Below are 6,052 nucleotides of genomic sequence, written 5' to 3'. Positions count from 1 at the left end.
GCAGAAGCAGGGTTTGAGAGGATTGCCTCCAATTCTGAAGGAAGTTCTACTGTGGGTGAAATACTATGAAATGGCATCACACACTACAGAGAACTCTTTTGTGAAAGGAACAGTTGATATGGCAATCTTCACTGTTGTCTTTTTGTTAGAAATGGCCACAGCCACCCCAGCCCTCAGCAGCCAACATCCTGATCAATCAGCAGCCATCAACACTGAGGCAAGACCCTCCACCAGCAAAAAGATAATGACTTGCTGAAGGCCGATGATTGTTAGCATTTTTAGCAATAAAGTATTTTAAATTATGGTATATACATTTTTTAGACATACTGTTATTGCACACTTAATAGACTACAGTATAATAACTTTTTAATGTTTTTTACAGTAACATAACTTTTATATGTGTGGGGAAACAGAAAAAACCCAATTTGGATTATTTGCTTTATCATGATATTTGCTTTACTGTGGTGGTTTGGAACCAAACCTGGAATGGCTCCAAGGTATGCCTGTAATAGAGAATCTTTGAGCTAAAGAAGTATTTTTCTCTTCAGAAGCTCAGCCTTAACCCTACATGTTTATAATAGAAATCACTTCTTATTCTTAGATTTTCCTTCCAACGGCACATCGGATCCTATCTCATTACAAGGCACAGTAAAAATAATTGCTGAGCAGTAGGCTCTGCATAACTGTTGAAGCAAAGGGTTTGAGGGTTATTTGTGGATTCTGTTTCATCTTTAGGTAGATTCTTGAGAGGTGGCCAGTAGGTCCTTCATCGGATCCTATCTCATTACAAGGCATAGTAAAAATAATTGCTGAGCAGTAGGCTCTGCATAACTGTTGAAGCAAAGGGTTTGAGGGTTATTTGTAGATTCTGTTTCATCTTTAGGTAGATTCTTGAGAGGTGGCCAGTAGGTTCTTCGAGGCTGACCTGATTATTCTCCAGGTTGCCCTTTCTTAGGCCCTTAGTAGGGCCTGCTATTGAATCTACAGGCATGTGAGTCATAAGGGGATCCCTGAAATATTTGTCCCACAATTGTTGGGGGAGCCAGCCTTTGCTCTCCCTGATCATCGGAAGTGAGTTATCTCCCTTTGGCTGGAGTTCTGCACATTTCCAAGGTATCTGGTGCTCAGGTTCTGTGTGGGGAGCATATGTGTGCAGACCTACCTCTTGCTCTGAACTGAGTATGCAACTCATACCAATAGCTGGGGGCAGGGGCTTTGCTGGGGCCCTTTCTGAAATGAGTCCATTCATTATCTGCACATAGACAGGCATCTCTCCCAAGACTAGAGGTTTTCCAGTCTATCATTTTCATCAGAAATGACCAGCGCATTGCTGTTGGGAGGGAAGGCGCCTGCACTGGTCCTTTCCAGGCTGCAGCCCGTCAGTTCTCCCAGCCTTTGCAGGCAGTTCTCCACATGCATGTGTGATGGTAGAGCCACAGAATCTTCACATTGGACTAGATTGGTGGCTTTGGTTGTAAATTTTTTTTTTTGACTGTGAATAACATTAAGGAATGTATTTTCCTCTACAACCTGCATGCACATGGATATTTACATAAGTGGATCAGTGGTGTCCTGTCACAAAACAATACTTAATATGTGTAGCTTCTGATATGTTCTATTCTGTATTCTATTAAAAAATGTTGAGAGCAACCCTAGAGATTGATTCCAAATGCCACTACAGTTTGGGAAACAGTGGCATGATCTTCCAGCTTTCATGAGATCTAATTCTGAGATCTACTTATATCCTCCTTATATGGATGAGAGAGAGATGTTATCTCAGTGTGATACAACTAGTCAGTGGCAAAGCTGGGGATGTAACCCAGGTCCCCTGACTTCTAAATTTTTTTTTAGAGTCTGGGTCTTGCTCTGTTACCCAGGTTGGATGCAGTGGCGTGATCATGGCTTATTGCAGCCTCAAACTCTTGGGCTCAAGCAATCCTCCCATCTCAGCCTCCTAGGCAGCTGGGACTATAGGTGCATGCCACCATGCCAAGCTAATTTTATATTTTTATTGTTATTTTTTTGAAAGATAGGGTCTTGCTATGTTGCCTAGGCTGGTCTTGAACTCCTAGTCTCTAGTTATCCTCCTGCCTCAGCTCTCAAGTTGTGGGGATTACATGCATGAGCCACTGTGCCCAGCACAGGTCTCCTAACTTTCAGTGTTTATACATAAATATGTTTCACTCAGAAATATATCTTTTTGGCTGAACATGGTGGCTCATGCCTGTGGTCCCAGCACTTTGGGAAACTGAGGAGGGAGGATTGCTTAGGGTCAAGAGCTCAAGACCAGCCTGGTCTTGCATTATAGCAAAACCCTCTCTCTCTCTCTCTAAAAAATAAAAAAAATAAAAAATAGCTGAGCATGGTGGTATGCACCCACAGTCCTAGCTACTTGGGAGGCTAAGGTGGGAGGATCCCTTGAGCCCAGGAGTTTGAGGCTGCAGTGAGCTGTGACCTATGATTGAGCCGTTGTGCAACAGAGCAAGACCCTGTCTCTTAATATAAAGACCCTGTATATATACATATATATATACGTATATATACGTATATATGTATATATATACGTATATATATATCTTTTTTTGGTCTTGTGCTGTTTTTTCTATGTGCATGTCACTTTTCTTTCCAGTTAGGCACTGAGTGGCTAACTAATGTAGCATAGGTATCAGCAGCTTACACTTTCTTGCTTAGACTCAACCCATTCCCTCTTTCCCTTTGCAGAATCTTGTTACTTCTTGGCCAGATAACTCAGCTGGTTTTAAAGTTGTGTTTATTGTACACATAGAGGCAGCCTACCTTGTTCCCACTGCTCTGTGCCCACAGCACAACAGGCATGTGGTTCTCATTGTCACATAGTTTACTGTCTAATTGGGGTGACGTGGCCAATTTCATTCTATCAGCCTAAGCTCATATGGATAAATAGAGTTATTAGGAATGTGCTTTGGGAAAGAGGGTCTACTCTGAATTTTTTCTCTGATTAAAAGGAGTCAGCTTCCTCATCAAGAAAGCTTTCAGCTGTAATGACAAGAGGAAGGAGAGGTGTTGGAGATGCCCACCACTAATCTGAGTTAAGGAGGTTTTTTAACCTGGTGTTGTAGACTGCTCATCCTCCCTCCATTGCTCCTTCTGGAACAACAGTCTATCCCCTTTCAGCCAGAGGTGGTACCTGCCAAGTATGGCCACAGCAATTGTATTTTGCAGACTCACATTTGAAATATGGCCAGACAGTGTGGCTCATGCCTGTAATCTCAGTGCTTTGCTCCCAAAGGCAGGAAGACCATTTGAGGCCAGGAGTTCAAGACAAGCCTAGGGAACAAAGTGAGAACTCATCTCTACAAAAGTAAAAAAATTATCCAGTTGTGGTGGAATGTGTCTGTAGCTCCAGCTACTTGGGAGGCTGAAGTGGGAGGGTTGCTTGAACCCTGGAGTTCAAGGCTAAAGTGAGATATGATTGTGCCACTGTATTCCAGCCTGGGCAACAAAGCAAGACCCTGTCTTTGGGGGAAAAAAAAATATATATATATTTTATATAAATATATATATTTTTTATATAATATACACACAATTATGTATATACATATATATACACACATATATGCATATGTATATATCTATATGTATTGATGGAATAGGCCAGGTTCTATCTCTTATCCCATTGTGCCTACATATATACACACACACATATACACATATATGCATACATATATACACACACATACATATATGCATACACATGTGTATACACACATATACATACATACACATGTATATATGTATATATGTATACATGTGTGTATACACATATGCATATGTATACATATATACACATATACGTGTATATATGTGTATATGTGTGTGTGTGTATATATGTGTATGTAGGCACAATGGGATGAGAGATAGAATCTTGCCTATTCCACCAAATCTGGAAAATAGGTTTCTAGTATGAATAGTGTTCCTCCCTCTTGCTCACCTATGAGTCACCTTTGTTTCACTGTCTGAGGTTGCTGTGTTTCCAGCATCCCTAGCTGTAGTAGAGAGGCCTGGTGGAGAGGGGAGAATGGCAGAGGAGTACCACCAGAATGCCATGTGTGTGTGCAGTCAGCACAACCTTGCCTCCATAATGCTGAGCATCACAGTTGAGGAATTCTCCAGTGATGCATGATTTTATGGCTTGGGATCGTCTGCTTTGATTCTAGCATCTGGGCTATGGTTACCTGTGTCTTTGAATGTGCGAGAGTGGGTGCCTGTGTTGTATTCATCCTGCCCTGTTCAGGAGCATAGAGCTACATCCTCCTCTGAAATGCCGTGAACAGCCATTCTAGTCTTTGCCCATCAGGCCTGTTGGCCGAGTGGTGTGGAGGGACCCATTTCTGTAATATAGTGCTTCATTGGTGTAATTTTGATTTAGAAAAACAGCTTCACTTGGAGAGAAACATTAATTAGATGCAAAGAGGGAGTTATTTCATCCTTTGAGTGGGGGGAGTGGGGAGTGAGGGAGAGAAAAAAGTACCACAAATAAATTATCTCCTATTTGTGCAACGTTTCATGCTTGTCAGCTGTCTGTTGCCAGAGAACCACAATGTAGCTAAATACTTGTGACACCTTGCCCAATCAAGGTATAGCAAAAGGATGTTATGGGAGCCTCTTTGTGACAACCTGTGCTAGTTTACATTAGCTTAACCAATCACTTTCTCCTCTGTGCTTGGAGAAATTTGTTAAATTAATTCAGTTGCAATTAGCAGATTTATGGGAAAGTACCCTGTTATCCTTTAATTGGAGAGCATAAAACTACAAACTGAATCCGCAAGTTCTATTTGTGTAATAGGCAATCTATCTACGACAAGATTTGATCGATGGAGTCGTATGATGCCCTTGCCTTGTTTTATATTGGCTGTCAGCGCTTAACTGGGACTGAAGTATCTGGGTAACAAAAATTGATATAATGACTTAATGCGCCTTATTCTCTTTGAGCTACATCAGTTTAGAGCACTTCTGAGAGAAAAATGTCTGGAAAATATCAGGGAGTCATTTATCAACCTGTTTTCATTAGCATACTGCCTAGCTCTGGCAAGGATTTGAATAAAAAAAAGCAGGATGGTACGATTTATTTCAGGCCCCGTATTTCTTGGATGAAAGGAGACCTCTAATAAAAGGAAAATACAGAAAGATGCTTTTTCTAGCTGGTTTTTCCTTAACTAAAAACCCTACCCCAAAAGCTTTTTTGTTTGTTTGAATTTTTGCTGTTAATAATGTTCTGGGGAACATATATCTGGGAAGGTAATTAGAAAAGTAATGCAAAATGCATGGTGGTTATGATATGTAGAGAAAAAAAATGTTTGACAACAAAAAATTAACCAGAAATAGGCAGGCATGCCGTGGGTATGCGTATATCTGTCTCTGCTTGGCTCAGTGTGCATGTTTGTGTGTTTATAATACACAGTTAAACAGTGAACATGGAGAGAAGTTCTCTGCATAAGTGGGTGTTTTGTAGCATTAAAAGATTTCAGAAAGTTGAGATGCAGCATTTTTCGCTCTCTAGAGTTGGAGCCGAGGGGAAATAGAAACAGATAAAAATGTTTGTATAGTGGGCAAAATGCATTTGGTATATGGAGTCATTTGTCCTACCCACCGTAGGATGCAAACCACAAGAAGTAATAATAACTGAAAGGCAGTTGTATGGGAGTGAGTCCTTTTTTGCATGAAATTTTTATGCATCAGTCAGCCTGCATACAGTGTGCCTAATGTATAAAATAAATTGGTGCATAAATCAGATTAAGAGCAGCATGTTGCCAACTTTCACATTTGCACACAGGAATTCAATATGCATATGGAGGAATTCCCATTTTTTAATCTCTAATAGAGTACGGGGAATCTCTCAGGTAGATTTTGCACACAGGGACATTTTATTCACTTATCTCCCCCCATCTGCCACCCCAAATAACAATAGAAGCAGCGTCATGGGTAGTAAGAGGAGCAGTGTGGCGTTTTCTGGAATATTGGCTGTATATGGAGGGTAGTGACACAGTATTTAAGATAATATTGCAACCCTGTC

At 40.8% G+C, this 6,052-nt stretch overlaps 1 protein-coding gene across 1 annotated transcript in view; it reads left to right on the top strand.

The window, feature by feature from the left end:
* The window catches only part of LRMDA (leucine rich melanocyte differentiation associated), a 1,127,800-nt gene that overhangs the window by 250,045 nt on the left and 871,703 nt on the right, over window positions 1-6,052 (top strand). The gene's annotated exons all lie outside the window — the stretch shown is intronic.

The sequence above is a fragment of the Pongo abelii genome, chromosome 8 (genome assembly GCF_028885655.2).
Source record: "Pongo abelii isolate AG06213 chromosome 8, NHGRI_mPonAbe1-v2.0_pri, whole genome shotgun sequence".
Lineage (NCBI taxonomy): Eukaryota > Metazoa > Chordata > Mammalia > Primates > Hominidae > Pongo > Pongo abelii.
This window is presented reverse-complemented; position numbering and strand designations above follow the sequence as displayed.